Raw genomic sequence first — 20,154 nt, forward strand, 5'->3', positions numbered from 1 at the left:
CTGACATATCTCTGGTTTTAGGTGTAAGCGGAAACAGTTCTGCCTTAGAAACATTAACCCTGTACCCCGAGTATTCAGAGGACCTCTTAACCTCAGCCATCATTGGCGCTAGGTTTACCTCCGGGTTCCTAATATATAGTAGGGTGTCATCCGCATATAAGGAAATGATTTGTGGTCTCCCTGTCATACGAAGACCTCTACATGCATGGTTTTGACGGATGTATTCAGCCATGGGTTGTATTGTAAGTGCGAAAAGGATTGGGGACAAGGGGCAGCCCTGTCTGGTGCCTCTACCCAGGCGAAACAGGGATGACATGGTTTGATTTGTTAGTACCTTCGCTCCCGGGCAAGTATACTGTAACCTGACACAGCTAATGAAGTATCTTCCCAACCCAAATCTCTCAAGGACCTGAAACAGATAGACCCAGGAGAGTCAAAAGCTTTCTCGGCATCAAGGGACGCCGCCACCGCATCCGCCGCTGGGTCTATCTGTGTCATCACTCCAAAGAGTCTGCGCAGATTAAGAGCAGTAGACCTTGTTGGTATAAAGCCAGCCTGGTCGGGATGCACCAATATAGGTATATGGGGCAGGAGCCTGGTAGCTAGAACCTTTGCGAAAAATCTTCGCATCAGTATTAATGAGTGAGAGGGGTCTATATGACCCCATGTCCTGAGGGGGTCTACAGGGTTTAAGAAGGACCATTATCACTGCCTCTTGCATAGTGTCTGGCAGTATGCCGCACTCCATCGCCTCTTCCCATACTTTCAGTAAGGAAGGGGCTAGTATGTCATGGAATTCTTTATATAATTCGGCACCTAGACCGTCAGGCCGGGGGCTTTACCTGATGTTAATGCTTTCATTGCCTCTGTAATTTCCTCAAGTGATATGGGGGTGTCTAATATCATGCGTGTCTCTGGAGTTAGGGTTGGGAGATCAATCACGTCCAGATACTCCACTATTTCTTCTTTATTTTTGGTGTCCCTATTGGAATATAGTGATTTATAGAATGTGGCAAACATATCATCAATTTCTTGGTCCCCATTGACTATGTCACCACTAGGTGTCTGGATTGTTGCTATAGGGGGATGGCCGTGTTCGGCCTTAAGCATCCGGGCTAGGAATCTCCCTGCTTTATTACTTTCCCCGTATCTACGAGCTCGGACCGGGGCAGCCATGTATTGTACCTCCCTCGCAGCAAGTTTATTAAATTCTGCCAGTGTAGTGTGAATATCCAGTAGGGCCTCTTTACTATGTGTACATGTGTATTCAAACTCCAGGAGCTCAAGTTTGGCCTCCATTGTGTCCAACTCTTGCCTAACTGCCTTCAGTAGACCCGTAGTTTTGGCCATAATTGCACCACATACCCATACTTTAAATGTTTCCTACAGTGTAGCGCACCGGTCTACCGACCCTTCATTTAGTTGAAAAAATTCCTCTATTTCAGTGTGCAGTGATTCACAAACGTTAGGGTCTCTTAGTAGAACAGGGGGCATTTTCCAGCGTCTGGCCCTCGGGGCAGCCGGGCCGATACACAAAGTAATTGACACAGGGGAGTGATCTGAGAGGGTACAGGGGTACATATCGCAGTGCTGGACCATATTCGTGAGTGTTGAGCTGATAAACTAGTAATCAATTCGAGATTCAGAATCATGCACTGATGAATAGAAAGTAAAGCGCTGTTCTTGGGGATGTAGTTCTCGCCAGATGTCTACCATGGTCATCTGTTGCATTATTTGTCGTATAGCTAATGCGGTTTTGGTCAAGGTTCTATGGGAAGTTGTAGATCTGTCGAGGGTCGTGTCAAGTATCGTATTAAAATCACCTCCCCAGATCACTGCTGCATCCTCAGCTTCAACCAACAAATTATATATAGCATTGTAGAATTCAGAGTCTTCTATGTTGGGGCCATACGTGTTAACTATAACCATCTTCCGTCCCGCCAACTTTCCCCAAATTACAACATATCTCCCTTGTGTGTCAGTTTTTGCGTCCTGGATATGGAAGCCCAGATTCGGATGTATTAGGGTCAGAACCCATCTGGATTGGGAGGAAGATTCAGTATAATATCGCAATGCGCCCCATCTAGGGATCAAATTGGAACAGACCTGCCCCAGTGCGTGAGTTTCTTGCAGTAACACGATCTGGGGGTTTTGTCTGGTTATGTATGCTGCGATTTTCCTGGCCTTAATCGGGTTGTTTAGGCCCCGGATATTCCATGAAAGAAGTTTAACTGTTACCCCCCTGTCACCCAGTACCATGGTATTCTATTACTATCAATGTGTGAAGTGATTCGCTTACGCCACCAACCTTAACAGTTGAACCCGATGCAACCAGTCTCTGCATTTTAGAACTCTTGCCAACCGTGGCAAAGCTTTGTACCTTACCCCCACCCCCGCCCGCACCATCAACCCCAACCCGATGATGTAACCCTTTCCCCATACCCTGTGGAACTTTCCTGAGGGTCGCTAGTTGCAGTCGCAGGGCCTCCATCAGTAGAGGCTCACGATCCCACCTTCTTCAAACAATATCAATTGGAGCCGTTGCTCTCGCGAGAGATGTCTTCACAGCTTAAGTAAGTATGTTTCCGTAACTCCATTTCAGTCGGCTGAGTCCGGGACTTCGTCTCCCGGTCGTGGTGGCCTGTTCCGATCTCGTGGATGTTCTTTGGGAGGAATGGGGATGGACGCCTCAATGTACGCTATGACTCCTGCAGGGGTCTCAAAGAAATGCGACCTGCCTCCATGTTGAATCCGTAGTTTCGCCGGGAAGATGAGGGCGTATGGGACATGACGCAATCTCAGAAGCTTTTTGGCTTGTTCATAGGATCTGCGTTGCATCTGGACGCTGGTTGAAAAATCCAGATAAATGTGGACTCTGTTTCCTTCATATTGCAGAGAGCCTTTTTCCCTTGAAAGTTTTAGGATCGCGTCCCTGTCCCTATAGTTCAAGAGGCGCACAATAATCGTGCGCCCCAGGCTTGGGTGTCGGCACTAGGGTGCGATGAGACCTCTCAACAAGAAAGTGGTTAGAAAAGGATTCCGTGCCCAGAAGAGTTTTCAAAAGGACCTCAACTTGTCGCTCCATCGGACCCTTACAGAAGGATTCTGGAATGCCGACAATACGGATATTGTTTCTTCTCGATCGAGATTCCAGGTCATCGCATTTTGCTTGAGTCTTACGCAGTTCCCCTTTCAGCTGTGCTATGTCTCGACCATGTTGTGTTAGCATATCTTCATTTGTGCTGATTCTGTTCTCAGCTTCTGTAACGCAAGTGCTCGCCTTGTCCACTCTAGCCTTAAGGGAGCTGATAGTTGAAACAACATCGTCCAGCTTGACGTTCACTGCCAGGAAGCCGTTCTGTACCATGGTCATTAGGCGGTCTTCTCTGTCGTCATGTTCAATCGCAGCAGGATTGTAATCCCTCATGTTTATGGCGGCTGGCGTCCCCTGAGGTTGGGAGCTGGCATAGGAGTCCATTGGGCCAGTTTTTTTTCACACCTGTGCTTTTTTTCTCGTTGCGGCCCATGGGTCACCTGTGCAGAGCAAGGGTCGATGACGCGGGTCAGGCCAGCCGTCTACACAGGATTAGTATGGCCTGTAGAGAACGTCAATACCTATATTGTGCAACCTGTTGGGTACCAGTGTACCGAATCTTATGTAGCGTATGTGACGTTGCCACACGGGTCTTCGGTTTTCTGCGACCTCCCACGTTAGCACTGTCTCTGGGTGGCAGCCAGTGTTAAAAGGATTTTATAAAACTTTACTTCGTGACACAGCCACTGTCTCTGGGTCCACACGCTTCTACATCTCTCACCTGCTTTCGCAACGTCGGACGAGGGCTCGCTCGGCGGCAGGCCCGAGGCATGAGTCGGCTGGGGCCCTGCGTGAAAGATGGCGCGCTGACCCAGTCGTTATCCAGGAGGTGGGATGGAGCCACAGACCACCTCGTGTCCACCCTGGGTCCTGATGTCTGCCCACACGGTCCACCCCCAGGCCTGTGCCATGGGGTTGCACCGTGGTGATCGGCGCTCCTCCCCCACGCGGCCTTGTGCTGATGACGGTGCCTCGGTCTGGCGTAGGATTCTTCCGGAGCCCTGGGGTGGGGCGCGGTCCACTGGAGAAGCTGTTAGTCCAAAGGGGGCTGCAAACTCCCTCACGCCTCCGCGGTTTCGAGCAGGATTTGCACACAATGTGCAGCAGGAGTACGGGAAACGGACGGTGTAGTAGTTTCTACTCTCCGCGGCTCCAAAAAGGATTTATTTATATATAGGATGTTCGTGGGATGGGAGCGCTCCGATCAGGCGGCCATCTTAGTTGCGCGCAACAGCGCCCCCCCAGAGGAGGAGACACTGTTACAGTTAATGTGACACCTAATTCCTGCAAATCAGCCCTCTGTTGGGTAATGTGGAGGAGAAGTGACTCACAACAATCACCCATATTCCTTCTTCTGCCAGCACTCAAGATTCTGGTGGACACCCATCTAAAAGCGGAGAGGTCGGAGGATAGGGGTTGCAGCCCCAGTGGAACCCAAATATGGCCTATGTTTCACAAGTGAAAACATGTCAAAAAAGCAAAGAGGTTATTTTTGGCCCCAGAAGTTCAGTCATAGGGTGGGAAGACAAGAGGACATTCTTCCAACTTTTAGGGAAACTTTTGCCGGGAAGCCCTAGTGAAACGCTTGGGGGTGACCCTTCATGACGCCTTCACAGTGATGTGGAACATGTACCTGGCTCGGAAGGAAGTGGAACATTGGGGTTACTTTAATTTCTGTAAAAGAAATTGTTTAGTGACAGTGGATGCATTCATCAACACACAGCTATCCCACTGCAGTGAAGGGTAGTGGACAGCAGCCCAAAAGCGATCAGCAGAAGCTCCAATGGGTGCAAAATGCTGCAGTCCTCCATATGGCAACAGAGCTGTGGAATTAAGACCATACCTCGTGGAGCAGATACATGACTTCATGATCCTAAGAAAGGTGCAATCACCATGGTATGCTCTGGTAAGTGGTGCATTAACTTTTGAGAGATGAACTGATGTTTGAAAAATGAATAATCATTTTGCCTCTTTTGCTCATTTTTAAAAAAACATTTTTTTTACTGTTTTATTGGTTTTGTTCATTTCTCTTTTCTCCACCTTTTTACTTTTGTTAGATATGTATTGTTATAATGATCACCGATGGACTTATGTGCTAGGATCTACTTTTTACATTTGAATGTACACACAATCAATTATTTTGTATACATTTGAACTTCAGATTTGCCACTTGATAGCCTTGAAGAGAACCTCAGAGGTCGAAACACGTGTTGGCTAATGCAACTATGAGGCTACGGGAACAGCGCAAATTGGTTTAGGCAGGACGAGATGAGGTTGTACAATTACTGGTTTGAATGCAATCCATAAAAATAATCTGAAAATTGGAACTATAATGTGCTGAAAAAATAAAATGAGCTCTCACTATCATAATGAGTAAAGTGATGGGTTTTAGAGTTTGCAAAATACATATAAATGCATCCTAATAAGAAGCAACAATGCCACATAAACGGATTGCGCATTGGGTCACAAGAGTTCATCACAAACAAACCCAATACTTGGATAAACCCCCTCACACCACTCTCCACCACAGAAGGTGGAGGCAACGTGATTCTCCAGCCAGAACTTACACCGCAGTGTTTCCGGAGGAAGGGTTACAGGGAAAGTGGGAACGGTCAGATGTGCTAGGTCAATGCATACCCAATGCCCACTTGGGTAACATTGTCACAGGGTGCTTCAGATCGGCTGGTAAGTTTGAATTGGCACCAGTACCTTTCAAGCCGGAGATCACGTCACCTTTTGCAAGGGGTGCAAGACGTGAGCATGTACAAGGCCCCTAAGCACTCCAGGGCTTTTGTCGTCATTAGAGGAGGGCCCCAGAGGACTGGGGGCAATGATTCACCCATCGCCCCATCCTCTGGCAAGGCGGACGGCAGCCTGAAAACAGGTTATTTCATTTATAGAGTTCCAAAACAATGAATGGACTCTAGGCAATGCTTTCTCATTGCCTGAGAAAGGTTGGTAAGCCCCAGTGCTCTGGACCGGCTTGGTAGTTAAGAGGTCAGCCATTCCATAGTCATGTGCCTCAGTGGGCATGAGGCACATGACAGAGGGCATGAGGCAGCTCAGATAGAAGTGAGGGAAGTGTGAGAAACCTGAAGGTGTCTCCCTGACTGGTCCCCAGGGATCTGCCATCCAGGTGGCCAGGACACAGCTATCGCTATTGGATACAGTTCTTGGGGGTGGACCAGTGAGGATTACCTGGATGGGGGGTCCTCGGGAGTGTAAGTGGGACGCCAACAGGTGAGATGCAGTATCCCCCTTCTTCTAACACCATTTCCCCATCCTGCTATGTAGGATACTCAGAAACTCTACACCCCCCGGCTCCCTTTTCCGACCTGAACAATTTTGCAGAGTACGAAAGACAACAGACTAACACCAGAGCCATTTACCTGACATGTTCCAATACAAGGGTCAGGCAGAGTCAGGCAACTGACCAGAACCACACACACCCGACGGCCCTTTCCCTTCCCCACAGGGATAACAGGTGGAGCACGAGAGCACAATACGAGTAAGGCAGACCGCACAATGACTCAGCTATCCAAGTACGGCAGTTCAAGAGGAGGAGAAAGACAGCAAGAAAGGAAAGGGTGACAAGGAGAGACGCGGTCTTGCCCTTTTCGACCCAGACCCTTGAAACCTCCAGAGAAGGAATCGTAAAACCACGAACAATAGCCAGCATGTGTTGCAGCAGATGTCAATGGTACACAGGGCCCTCCTCCACTGGTAACCAAGCCGGGTAGATACGCTTGCCACTGTGGTATCGTCATTGACTCCAGATCCACGGAAAACCAAGCGGTTCATCACAGCCGGTGAGTCGAGGAGAGAGCCGATAAGAAACCAAACTGTGTTGAACAAGAGTAACAAACGGCTAATTGATATAAGTACTAAGAACTGTTAATGCGAGAGGGGAAATCCAGCTACAGAAGAGACAGGCACCATGTGGTTGCTCACTCAAGAAACTCTGGGCGATTACCCTATTGTTGAAACTACTCTTACCAGAAGGCCTTGGGAACGGGGTGGAAAAGGGTTCAAAGTGGTCATACAGGGGTCTAGCTAAATCCTCTGTACAGTAGGAAGTCTTTGACCGGCAGAAGATTGCGATAAACAGTGTGTTGACAAAAGTGAACCCAACAGAGGGATGTCCACAGTGAACTGTTTAAAAAGATCTTGAGATTTGTGAATGTCATAAGTGAAGTTGATTTGATGAAAGCCATAGTGAACCCGACGGAGGGAGGCTAACATTTGAGCAGGGTCTGAGCCCGGAAGAGGGGGATCGAGGGGTGAAAAGCCATCACCCACCAAAAAGGGCCATAGTGAACCTGACGGAGGGAGGCAAACATTCCAAAGGGGTCTGAGCCCGGAAGAGGGGTATCCAAGGTTGAAAAATCATCACCCCACCGAGATACAAATGCAAAGGAAGAGATCTTTTGAATACAATCAAGCGTGAACCCGAAGGAGGGAGGTTAATATTCAAGAGGGGTCTGAGCTCGGAAGAGGGGGACACGGGTGAAGAATCATCATCCAAGGGCAATCTGAAAATAACTTTTTATTATGATTTTTGTAGAAAGGGACTGTTTGTGGATCTGAGCCCGGAAGAGGGGGATCCAGGGGTGGAATGGCATCACCCAACGTACAGACAGGAAGGAACTTTTGTTTATTATTTTGGATCACATCAGGTCCTCAGAGGCCAGAGACTTTTGTAGAAAAGAGACTTAACCAGTGAAGGTCCTGATATCTGAAGAGCGGAACCGTCGTCTCGTGCTGGGGAAGCTCGAGTGTGTGCTGTGCTCACAAGTCCCGCCTTGTCCTGTGCTCAAAACATGGGGAAAGGAGATTCCCGGCTACCACATCCTGACTTATCATTTGAGAACACTTCTTTCTTTTTCGGGAATCCTATCCCACACTCTTTTATATTTATTTGTAAGGATTGGCAATAGGTTTTCCTTAGTATAGGCCCTTTTATTTGACAAGACACCACTAGGACTGCCTTATCATTATTTAATGGTCATAGCTTGCTCCCATCTTAGATTTAGGTTTAGATTAGGCATTTTTCCAACTTACCTATATAGTTTAATAAATACCCTTGAAATGTGATCACTTGTGTCTGTCTATTCTTGATACCATGTCTTCCGTACAGAAGTCCTGAGGCCGAAGCCAGTGGGATCCAAACGGGACCTCATTTTGAGGGTGTGTGTCATGTTTCTGCATCTCTGCCTCTGGGTGGCATTGTCTGCAGACCTCCGGGGTGTTTTCTGCCATCTTCAGAGAAGACCCTAAATTATTATTTAATATTTCTTTCACAAATCTGTATATCCGAAACAATTCCCACAATGCACCTTGTGTCAGTTTTCATTGCCAGGTTATTCCTATACATCAGTCTTGGAGCCCCAATCCCCAGAAGCCTTAAAGATCAGTGTGGCTTTCACTTTCCCAGGTCCAAAGAGGGAGGAGGGCAATTACCTTCAGGTGTGCTGCTCCAGGTGCTGCTAATGAGCCTGCTTCAGCACAGGGCAGGTCAGTATTTAAGCAGCTGCCTGCGGTAGCACAGGGCCCTTGCATTGAGTTCGCTCCTAGCCCTGTGTGCCTTGAGCCTCGGAGTTGCGCTGTTCCCTGTTGCTGCCAGTACATGCTCCGGCTCCAGCTCCAGTGCCCTGTGCTCCCTGCCTTGCAGCCCAGCTATTCTGCCTGCTCTCCTTTGCCTTGTGGCTTGCGCCTCTGTTCTTCCTGCACTGCAGCCCTGCTCCCCTGCTTGCAGTCTCCTGTTCCCCGTCTGCAGCCCCTTGCTGCCTTCCACCAATTCTCTTGTTCCCTGCCTGCAGATCCTTGTTCTATGCCCATAGTCTGTGTTATCTGGCTTTAGCTTCCAGGTTTTCAGTCCTGAGTTTCCTTATTATCTGTATGCAGTCCTGCCCTTGTTATTCCAGTCCAGGTGTACAGTTCCTCGAATTCCTTGTTACCAATCTGCTGTTCAGTCCTTTGTTTTCCTAGTCTAGAATTTCAGTCCAGAGTTTCCTTGTTCCTGGTCTATTGTTCAGTCCGCTGTTGCCTGACACCAGCCCTTAGTTTCTAGTATGCAGTTCCAGCCCCTATACCATTGCACTTCGATTCTTTTCTACTTGCTTTTCCTCTTTCATTCCTGGTCTCCGTCTTGAGCCTGCTTACTTTCACTGCCTATTCTTCTATAGATATTTCTGTTACCGTTCTTGTCCTCGCTCGTGTTTCTGTTATTGCTTTGTTCAGAGTTTGGCTGCTGGGTTCCCAGCAGGCAATCTCTGCCCCTTCCTTTGTCTCATTTTATTTGTAGTCTATAGTGAATTTAATGTTACAGTGTGTTGCATTCTGTTCCCAGCGATTGTCAGGTTGGCTTCTTGGCTCTTTTTTTCCTCTTCGTTCTGCACGCTCAACGGTGCCTTCGGGTAAGTGGGCTCGACATTGTTTAGGGACGCCCAAGTACAATGGGTTTCGGTCACGCCACCACTTCTCACTCGGTAACTCCTTGGACACTGTATTAGTCCTCCTCTTCTCGTGCCTCAGGTTTTCCTGATGGTCAGATGCCTGGACTCAACCGCCAGCTTATTCTCCGCCCCTGCAGCCGTGCGTCTTCGTCTCTTTCAGCTGCGCCATCACAGATGCTTTTGATCTCCCGGACTTCTCTCCTTCCCAGGTCTCGTCCTCTCAGATTTATGAGCATCAAAGTCTTTCTTTTTTCTTTTCTGTTGTACTCTGTACTGCTCCAGTGGTTTTCTTTGTCTGAGTACCATATAAGTAGGTCTTTCTCAGGTTTACTCAAGGGTTCTACATGACAATAACAAATATCGGCTTGTTGTTCATATTTTCTTCTGGTAGGTGTTATTACTGCCGGACTATAGGTGGTTTGTTTAGGAAGTTCCTCATAGGACCAGGAGTCCTTGTCCCCAAGAGGTGATGTCCTGCTTGCCTCTACCCCTAGGGAGGATATTACATCACAGGTTCAACTCTCTAGCCTCACAGGGAAGTCACTGAATCCCACTTTTCATCACACCTTTGAGTTGTCTCGTTCTCTCTTGTCAATCTGCTTATTGGCCCTCTGGTTACTTTGGGGTCCTCTGACCCAATATCTCACTTAGTTTGTTAGGGTCCGATAGCACAGCGAGTAGAGCACTCGCTTTGACATCTGTGCAGAGCCTGCTGACGCAGGTTCGATTCCTGGCAGGACCAAACTCAGCCTTTCATCCTTCCGAGGTCGATAAATAAGCAGCGCTCAGATACCTGAGGGTTTGTAGCGCTATATAAATGCAAAATTATTATTATTATTATTATTATTATTATTATTATTATTATTATTATTAGGGTTCCTGTGACCCCTCTCTGACCCTTCTTGAGGTTTAGGCTGCTCTGGTTTCTTGGGCTCCAGTAACCCTTTTCCTTGTCTCATTTGCTCTTGGCTCAGGTCCCTGTGACCCTTGGATGGGGCTAGGACAGTCGTTCCCTCTTCGCTTCTCCTCCCTCTGACCTGGGAAACCAGTGTACCTGCTGTATTGCAGTGCTTGCTCCAGTAAGAGTCCATCTCATATGTGACAGCAGCATTCTCCATGGCTTTCCGCTTTTACACAGTGGATGCTAGCCGTCTTCATGTAACGCTCCGCCTGTCTCGGCTCTGTATCTCTCTGACTCTCAGTTCGAGACTAGAGGTCCCAGTCTTCCCTTCGTCCCTGGGCACGGGGTCTGTTTGTGGGCTCCAGGCCCACCACGTCCTCTACGTGGTTGCGCCTCCAGGTCCGGTTTCCTCCACGTGACCTCTGTCACTCTGACTGGGCAGGCTCCTTTGTTTGGCATATGGCGTCTCCCCCTCCTTCCGTGCTGAAGCTGGCTCTGCTGGTCTGTGTGGCTCCTCTGCATGTCGATGTTCTGATGTCTGAGACTCACCTCAGCGTTAAGTTTCTCCTCCTCCATTGAAGGCTTGTTGGCCCTTTATTCTTGCTCCGGTATTCAGAAGGGGTGTTTTGTTCACCACAGGTTGTCAAGCATGTGAAAAGGTCAGCATTATCTTGAGCCAAACACATAGAGGTATTGTCAATATTTCTTCCTCCCATGTAGGCAGATCGTACATTGGGACTTGGGAGTCCCCCATGCAAATGGGGGTCTGTTCCCTAAAGGGGAGTCACTCTGAGTGAGATCCCCCTTTCCCAAACCCCTATGAAGGGTTTTTATGGTGCGGGCTCCTCTCTCTAGCCTCAAAGGGGGTGGCTCCCCCTAGGGAAGAAGTGAAGAGTACGCTGGATTCCTCACACCACATTACTGCAATGTTCTCCAGAGTTTAGAGGGCACTATATGTGGTCATCTTAATGAGCACAGTGCTAATGGGCCAGTGACCCTGTCAGTCATCAGGTGAAGGAATCTATCTGCCGTCTGGCAGGATCCATTCATTGGACTGTAGGAGGAGAGCACATAGAAAGCCTGCTGCTCACCCTGATCTCTCATACGCTCTGTCCCTGCCTTCATGAGAGACAGCCGCAGGCAGGAGGTGCCTGGAGGGGTTGACCAGACCCTCTCCTAGTGAAGGATTTGCCGATCTTTCATCTCTTCTCCAGTTCAGTGGGGAGTTCCCTGTGAGGAATCCCAGTATGTCGTCACTGCTTCCGAAGGGGGAGCCACTTCCCATGCGGACAGGGTGGTAAGGCGATACCCGATATTCCCTCTGGGGGTGTTACTCGGAGGGTGCATCTAATGGGAGGGGAAACACTTTTTAGGACCAAGAATGCAGAAACCCTGCTATTCACCTGACCCTAGACCCCCTTCCAACAATAACCCGACCTCTCCTTCACCTGCTTCATTTCTCCCCTAACCTCATACCCCTTGTACTTTTGTAGTCCAGCAGAAGTAGAGATTACTGGGACAAAGAAGATCTCTAGTGAGTTGCAACCTCAGAACTCACTCAGTACTGAGACGAGGAGGAGGCGCGAGCCGTACAGAATACTTATGAGACCCACTTTGACCATTCTTGTGGTTCCCGTCAGTCGATTGGAAGAAGCTGTGTTAAAAGCAAAGAAGGACTTGACCAATTGTCAAAGCTACCCTGGAGGAACCGTTAGACGGAGTGTGCCCAGGAAAGGCAGGTGCAGGTAAATCCTTCCCCGTATCAGTGGCTGGCTTATGGAACAACCTCCCAGTTCAGCTAAGGCTGGAATCAAATTACCAACGTTTTCGCAAACTATTGAAAACAAACATCTTTAAGTAAAACCTATAATCCAACCCTTTCTGCGCCTTTATTATTTTAATGTCCTGTGTTATATGCTCTGCATTTGACTGTCCTTTATGTACATGTCTCTGCGCCCCGAAGCTTGCGAGCTACAATACAAATAAATAAATAAATAAAAATAAAGGAAAGAGGTCCTCCATGGATAGGCAAGGGCCCAGCAAGCCGTCATGTTTGGAGGGCCGAGAGGACCCAGGACTTTCTGCAAACAGCAGACGGACGAGAGGGATGAAGACGATGCAAGGGAAGGCAAGCCAAAGAGAAGGTGAGTAAAGGCCCAAGCAGAGCTGTAGGGGCAGTCCGTGGGTGAGGCCATACTTCCAGGCTGCGGAGTCGCCCCAGAGGATGTCAAGTCCAGAAGGTAAATTGCCATGTCAGATCCAGATGCAGAGGCACTGGCAAGGCAGTCCCCACAGACCGAGTGAACCAGGTGAGAGAACTAGAGGCGGGGAGATCCAACAGCAAACTGAGCCACACTGCGGGACCGCATGGTCAGGGCAAACCGCTTGCAAGACAGACAGTGAAAGGTTGCAGAACTGTGTCGGCAGACCTGAAAAGCCTCCATGTTGTCAAAGGAGCCGGGACAGACATCGGAGACAGAGTGAAAAGCTACTGTGCTACGGCCAAAACCATATAGGTACCAAGACAATGGTTGGGGGACTGAATATGGTGTGGGAGACCTACAGCCCTTTGAGAAGGGATACAGAAAGAACCCCTTTTGATTAACAGAAGATAGACATTTGTAGACCCGCAAGATTTAACAGGGATCAAGCAGGTGATATTATAAAGTAGTCGAGGACCCAGATTCAGAAACAAATGATTCTGAAACCACTGATGAACTTTGTGGGAGAAGCATTACATGGCAGACGAGTAAACCAAGTTTACGCGTGAAACTAGGAGGTTGCCAAAGCAAACTGTGAGAATGTGATATGCATGAAGGCAGTACTTGGTAGAGGAGTAAACCAAGCCTGTATCTGACATCACAGTTGGGAGTGTGTCCAAGCTATTCTTCTTCATCACGGTATCTGGTCAGATGGAACCAGGTCTGCCAATCAGGGTCAGGGACCCAGAAAGAAGCCTGAGAAAGGCAGTTGGGGAAGGGAGACATTCCTCCACCAATTGTGGAACTGTTCACGGAGTCCTAAGCCTGTGGAAGGCCGGGAAAAGGGGGACATTCCCCCAACCGTTGATGAAATGTACATAAAGGCTGGGGAGGGCTGGGGAAGGGAGACATTCCCCCAACAGTTAAGGGACTATATTGAGATACTTTATATACTTTCAAACCAAGAACTACCTTTTATCCAGGGGAAGGGAGTCATTCCTCTGGACCAGGAAGATAGCCTTTTTGGTTTTGTTTTAACTTCGAGTGTGAGGGAAAGAGATAGGATTCGATCATTGGACATTGAGGCTTTTGTTTTGGACATTCTGAGACTAGTTATTTCAGTTGATGCAGAGAGCCCCCCCTTAGAATTAGGGTGAGATAGGCTTTTCTTACCCTTTGTACACTTGAATAGAAGTTTCTAACAATCAACATGAGCCCTCTGTGTCAGAGTCTTACTTCTGCACCCTTAAATCACACAGCATTCCCTACCAGCCTTATGACCTGTACAGGGTCCAGCAATCATCAGCAGTCAGCAGACTAGATCAAGTCTGTACCAGATCCTCAGGGATAGCAAACCTCTGTATCAGCTCTCTGCATGTGCCTGTTGGGAGATCCCATAAGAAGGAGAAGAAGGATCCAGTGGCAGTTGGATGAGAATGGGGCATCAGAGAAGGAACGGGCCAGCCATACGGGGGGGGTGAAGGGGTATCCGCCTCCCTAGGGCATTAAGAGCACAGATGGACTGTTCAAGGACATTTTGGAGAAGAAGTTGTTCCACATCCTGTGAAAAGCCCATACCTGTTGTGTTTGCACACCTGTGTGAGAAGAAACATTCCCAGCAAAGCTTTTCCCAGGCCCTCTGAGAATTGCATAGACTGAAAGACACGCATGTGATGTGGGGCTCAGCAACATGCACTATGAAGCCTAAAATATAGATGACTGTCGGTACCCTGACTCAGAGACCCAGCAAGAGCCTGGTTTTCAGAATGTGTAAGAAATGTTCTTGAGGTGGGTATTAATCATAGTCCACAATACATCTGGGGCACCCGCCAGCCTCACTGCAGTTTTCTTATCTGCACAGGGCATCAGCATCAGATGCATGGCAGGTACCTCCAACCAAGATACCTAGCCTCTGCAGACTCCTGGTTTCCTTGTCCACGCCACACTTTGAACCCAGAGCATCATGACACTTTCCTGCTTAAGTGATGCCCCAGACATAGGGGCTCCTTACAAGTATGCCGGTCCGGAAACAACGGTGCAGGTAAGCTTACCAGCACCATTGTTTCCACACCGGCATGCTACAGGTCTAACCCTGCCGGACACAGCAGCCATGGAAGACAGACCGTCACGGAAGCACCGGCACTGTTATTAACGGTGCCGGTGCTTCAATGGTCCCCACTCCCATTGAGCCCTGTGGGAGTCTATGGGAATTGGGAACAACATTTTACCGACACCTGACTTTCCGGAACGCCAGGCTTGTAATCCCCCAGTGTTACCGGGAAGTCAGACTCCGGTAAATATTTACGGTCCGGTGGCAACCCGCCGGTATCACCGGCACGGTCACCGCCGGACCCGTAATGAGGCCCATAGTCTCCTTCTGGCATCCCCACCAACCCCCATAAAATAGGGGTTGGATTTGATGATTGTGGGCTAATGTGGTGCCCACCAGGGGCTCTCTGCTGTGGCACTGTAGGCAACAGCCTAGAAATTCCTTTTCGTCCCACCGTACCCATCTGCCCATCGTGTAACCTACGAAAGGTTCACACTGTACTTTAACACTACACATCCCAACATGCCACAAGTGGGTCGTGTGGTAGTGCACAAACTGGAGGTGGACGACAGACGAGTCTGAACATGTGGGTCTAGCTGGGATTCCTCACTAAGGTGTGTATTGAAAATAGATTTGCTGTTACCTAACCACTCATTCCCTTAAAGGTGCCTGTGAATATACACCTGTTTGATCTGCTTGATCTGCAGAAACCATTATTTAACAACTATTCCAAATCTTCCACCCGCTGTTCCTGACAGTATACCCCCGTATCCTAGGGGGACCCCCGGGTTTTCCTGGGTAGAGCTGGTGAAACCTCTTCAAAGGTCGAGGTGCATGGATGAGGCTCACAGGTTCCCAGGATCTTTACTCCACAGGATAACCCTTCCAATGGACCAGGTATTGTAACCGGCCCTTGCGGTATCTGGAATCAACCAGGTAGGCCACTTCATATTCTTCTGGAACTTGAGTCACCCGAGTACGCCCTCTATGGACAAGTCTCCAAAAAGGGTCCACCTTATGCTCCTTTAATAGTGAGACATGGAAGACCGGATGTACTCTCTTGAGATAGTCGGGGAGTTTGAGCTTATACGCCACCGGGTTGATCTGCTGTACAATGGGGTATGGTCCCAGAAAACGTGAGGAGAATTTCCCAGTATGGACCCATCTTGGTAAGAATCTGGTGGATAACCAGGGTTGCCAGTCAATTCGTCGAAAAAAATTGGTCGACCAGACAAATGGTCGAATCAAATTGGTCGAAAACCATTTCGTCGAATTTTTTTTTTCTTCTATTTTATCCCTTTTTTTTTTTTTTGTTGGGGGGGTCCCCCCCCCCAACCCCCTTTTTTTCTCTAAAAACCCATTTTTTAACAAAACGAAAACCCAAAAAATAAATATATAAATAAAAAAAAAATTTTCGACGAAATGGTTTTCGACCAAATTGCATCGACCAAATTGCAGTCGACCAGTTTTTTTTCGACGAGTTGACTGGACACCGATAACCAGACTAGTTGCCCAGGCCTCCACCTGGGATTAGCGCTTCGGTGTTTGTCGGCACAACTCTTTTGTGCCTGTTGACTGACCAGGTGGGTTCTTTTAGCGAGTTTGTGTACTTCATGCAGTTCCTTCAGTACTCCGTCCAAGGCAGGAATCTTGGTGGAAGGAGAACTTAGCCAGGGCAGGTGTTGGGGATGAAACCCATAAGTGCAAAAAAAGGACTCTTCTGGATCGAAGTGTGTAGTGCATTATTATATGCAAACTCAGCTTGCGGAAGGAAATGATACCACTCTTCTTGCTGAGGACTGCAGAAGCAACTCAGATACTGTTCCAGGCTGGCATTTAGTCTTTCAGCCTGTCCATTGCTCTGTGGGTGATAACCCGACAAAAGAGCCCTGTGGATTCCCAAGATCTGACAGAGAGAAGCCCAAAACCTAGACGTAAATTGAGGTCCCCTATCAGAAACTATAGTCCGGGGCAACCCATGCAGCCGAACTATATCCCGGAGAAAAACCGCAGAAGTCTCTGAAGCGGAGGGAACCTGCTTGAAAGCAGAAAAGTGGGCTAATTTACTGAACGAGTCAATAGTCACCATGATCACAGTCATACCATATGACTGGAGAAGATCCAATATCAAATCTGTGGATATGTGCTCCCAGGGGCGCTCAGGTAAGGTATGTTGCTGCAGTAGTCCTAATGGTTTGCCCGTCCGATGTTTGTTAGAGGCACAAACTGAACAAGTGAAGACGTACTGGCCTACATCGTTCCTGAGAGTCGGCCACCAAAACCCCCTGCGCAATAATTCATACGTCTTTCTAATACCAGGATGTCCTGTTAAGGGAGTATCATGACACCAAGAAAGGACTAGTTTCTGGAGTTTTTGGTGGGAATGAAGAAAGCCCCTTCATGATAATATAACCCGTCTCTAGCTTGGATGATCGTGGAAGGTGATTCTGTGCAGGCTTGGTAGTGGGGGATCAACTCTTGCAAAAAAGAAACAGTTGATGCCAAAATCTTAAGTCCAGGAAAGATTAAGTCCTGACCTTTGTAGGCAACTGAGCCTTCCCCAAGGCTCCGTGACAAGGCATCTGCCTACTTATTTTCTGTTCCAGGAATGTATGTGATTACAAATCAAACTGAAGGAAAAAGTAGGCTCACTTGGCATGACGTGTGTTAGCACATTCCATTTGTTGTAACACCCGAAGGTTACGGTGATCTGTTCGAATGGTAAAGCAGTGTGTTGCGCCTTGTAAGAGATGGCGCCACTCTTGGCAAGCCAACTTGATAGCCAATAGTTCCCTTTCAAGAACAGAATAATTGTGTTCACTGCTAGCCAGGGTCTTGGGGTAGTAAGCCACTGGGTGTTCACAATCATCAGCTGATTTATGAAGTAAAATGGCTCATACCGCCCCAATAGAAGCATCGGTTTCCAAAACGTAGGGTCTGGATTGATCCGGCTGGACCAATATCGGTGCTGTAGAGAAACATTTCTTAAGAGCAAGAAAGGCCTCCCTAGGTTCATCTCCAAAGACATACTTGACACCCTTCTTCAATAGAGAAGTAAGAGGAAGTACCATGTTAGAAAGATTTGGAATGAACGGTCGATAAAAGTTGGCCAGTCCTAGGAAGCTTTGTAGCTCCTTGATGTTAACAGGTTCCTTCCATTCTCTGATGGCCTTGACCTTTATCGGATCCATCTCTATTCCTGTCTCAGACAAAATAAATCCCAAGTAGGACACAGAAGTGGATTCAAACTGGCACTTCTCTAGCTTGACCAGCAATTGGTGGATCTGTAGGCGCTGTAAGACCTGTCTGACCAGTTGCTTGTGCTCAGATAATGTCTTTGAGAATACCAAGATTATCATCAAGGTATACCACCACTAACACAAACGACATGTTAGCGAACACCTTGTCCATGTATCTCTGGAATATGGCTGGTGCATTTACTAAGCCAAATGGCATCACCCTATATTCGTATAGACCAAAGGGGGTCTGAATGCCGTCTTCCACTCGTCCCATTGTCTTATTCTTAGTAGGTGATAAGCCCCTCTCAAGTCAAGCTTTGTGAAGTAGACCGGCCCTTGAACTGCTTCCAAGATAGTCCGTATTAGTGGCATGGGATACCTGTCCCGGATAGTTACCTTGTTAAGGCCTCTGTAATCTATACAAGGGTGTAGTTCTGCCGAGTCTTTCTTCGGAATGAAAAATAAGGAGGCTCCACACGAGGATTTAGACTCCTGAATGAGCCCATTTTGCAAATTAGCATCAAGGTAGTCTCGCAGGGCACTCCTTTCAGGAAGTGACAAACGGTACATGCGCCCGAAGGGAATTACTGTATCTGGAATCAAGTCTATACAACAATCTTCCGCCCTGTGTGGAGGTAATTGTTGGGGAAGAGCATCCAGGAACACTTCCGAAAAGTCCTGATACTGGAGTGGAACAGAGGCAACAATTAAGGGACTGGGGACCTGAGTCCCTTCTTCAGATAGCATCTTGATGGCAGAGGTGGTAGACAGGTTCATGCAGTTTGATTTACAGAACAGTGAATTGAAGCTCACCCTGTTGGCCCATCCAGTCTATGTGAGGGTTATGCCTTCTCAACCAAGGAATTCCAATCACCAAAGGGAAGTGGGCTGCTCAGATTTGATCGAATTTGATTTTATTTTATTTTATTTATAAAGCGCAAAAAAACAGGCCCAGGGGCAACCGGGCGCACACTCTTAAACATGTTACAAAAAGCAGTAGTTACAGAAGTTACAAAAATATACAGCATATATACATGTACCGAAGGGTACCATTAACAGCGTATAATACAGGGACAGAGCAGAGAGAAAATGTATATTCAGTCCTGTACCCCACATGGAGTCTGGACTGTGTCAAGGTCTCATGAGTCTTGGGAGAGCAGCCATGTTTTAGCATTGTTCTTGAAGGAGTGGAATGATGGTTCAATTCTGATAGGTGTGGGCAAGGTGTTCCAGAGTTTGGAGGCCAGGACGGGGAAGCTCACCCCACCAGCTTTTTGGAGTTTGCATCTAGGAACGATGAGGCTGTGAGTTTGGGCTGTTCTGGTAGGTCGAGTGGAGGTGTGGCGTGAGAAGCGAGCAGACAGGTAAGGTGGGGCGTTGTTGCTCAGACATTTGTGAGTCAAAGCTAGGGTTTTCAGGGCAATTCTCTGTTTTACCGGGAGCCAGCGTAAGTCTGATCTGACGGAGGAGATATGAGAGTGTCTCGGTATGTTTAAGGCTGCCCTTAAGGCATTATTTTGTACAGTTTGCAATTTATTAAGGTTAGACTGACTGGTCCCTAGGTAGAGAGCACTACAGTAGTCGATTTTGGCCATAACAAGAGTTCTGGCGAATGTGATACAGTTGGTGGAATTTAGGAAGGGTCTACAGGCAGTGATAAGTTTGCAGGTATAGGCCGAAGCTGACCTAACTGCATTTATTTGTCTGTTCAGAGAAAGCAAGGAGTCAAGATAGACCCCTAGCGTCTTAGTATCTTTGGAGACTTTAATGTCATTTCCGTCAATAATGAAGGACTTGTAGGTTTGGTCTAGTTTGTTGAGCCGATGATTTGATCCTAAAAGTAAGAGCTCAGTCTTATCATCATTAAGGCAAAGTTCGTGCTGTGACATCCAGGCCTGGATGACCGAGTAAACATCGTTAAGGGCTTTGGTGTCAGCTGTGTAGTCTCCTGTGATAGGGATGAGTATCTGGGTGTCGTCTGCGTAGTTAGTGTAGGAGACACCCAGATAGTCAAGCACATTGAAAAGGGGCTTGGTGAATACGTTATACAACGTAGGGGATACACACGAGCCTTGAGGAATGCCACAATGAATAGGGGAGGGATCCGCTGATGCCAGCGGTGAGAAGACCCTCATGGATCTATTGCTCAGGAATGAGTGGATCCAGGCATTGGCAGAGTCGGAGAAGTGGGCTGCGGATTTGAGATGCTGGCAG

General features: G+C 48.0%; 1 protein-coding gene across 2 annotated transcripts in view; it reads right to left on the reverse strand.

The window, feature by feature from the left end:
• Nucleotides 1–20,154, reverse strand: part of KIF3C (kinesin family member 3C) — a 504,835-nt gene that overhangs the window by 145,076 nt on the left and 339,605 nt on the right. The gene's annotated exons all lie outside the window — the stretch shown is intronic.

This window comes from Ambystoma mexicanum, chromosome 4p (genome assembly GCF_040938575.1).
Source record: "Ambystoma mexicanum isolate Mex_15411 chromosome 4p, UKY_AmexF1_1, whole genome shotgun sequence".
NCBI classification, from domain to species: Eukaryota; Metazoa; Chordata; class Amphibia; order Caudata; family Ambystomatidae; genus Ambystoma; species Ambystoma mexicanum.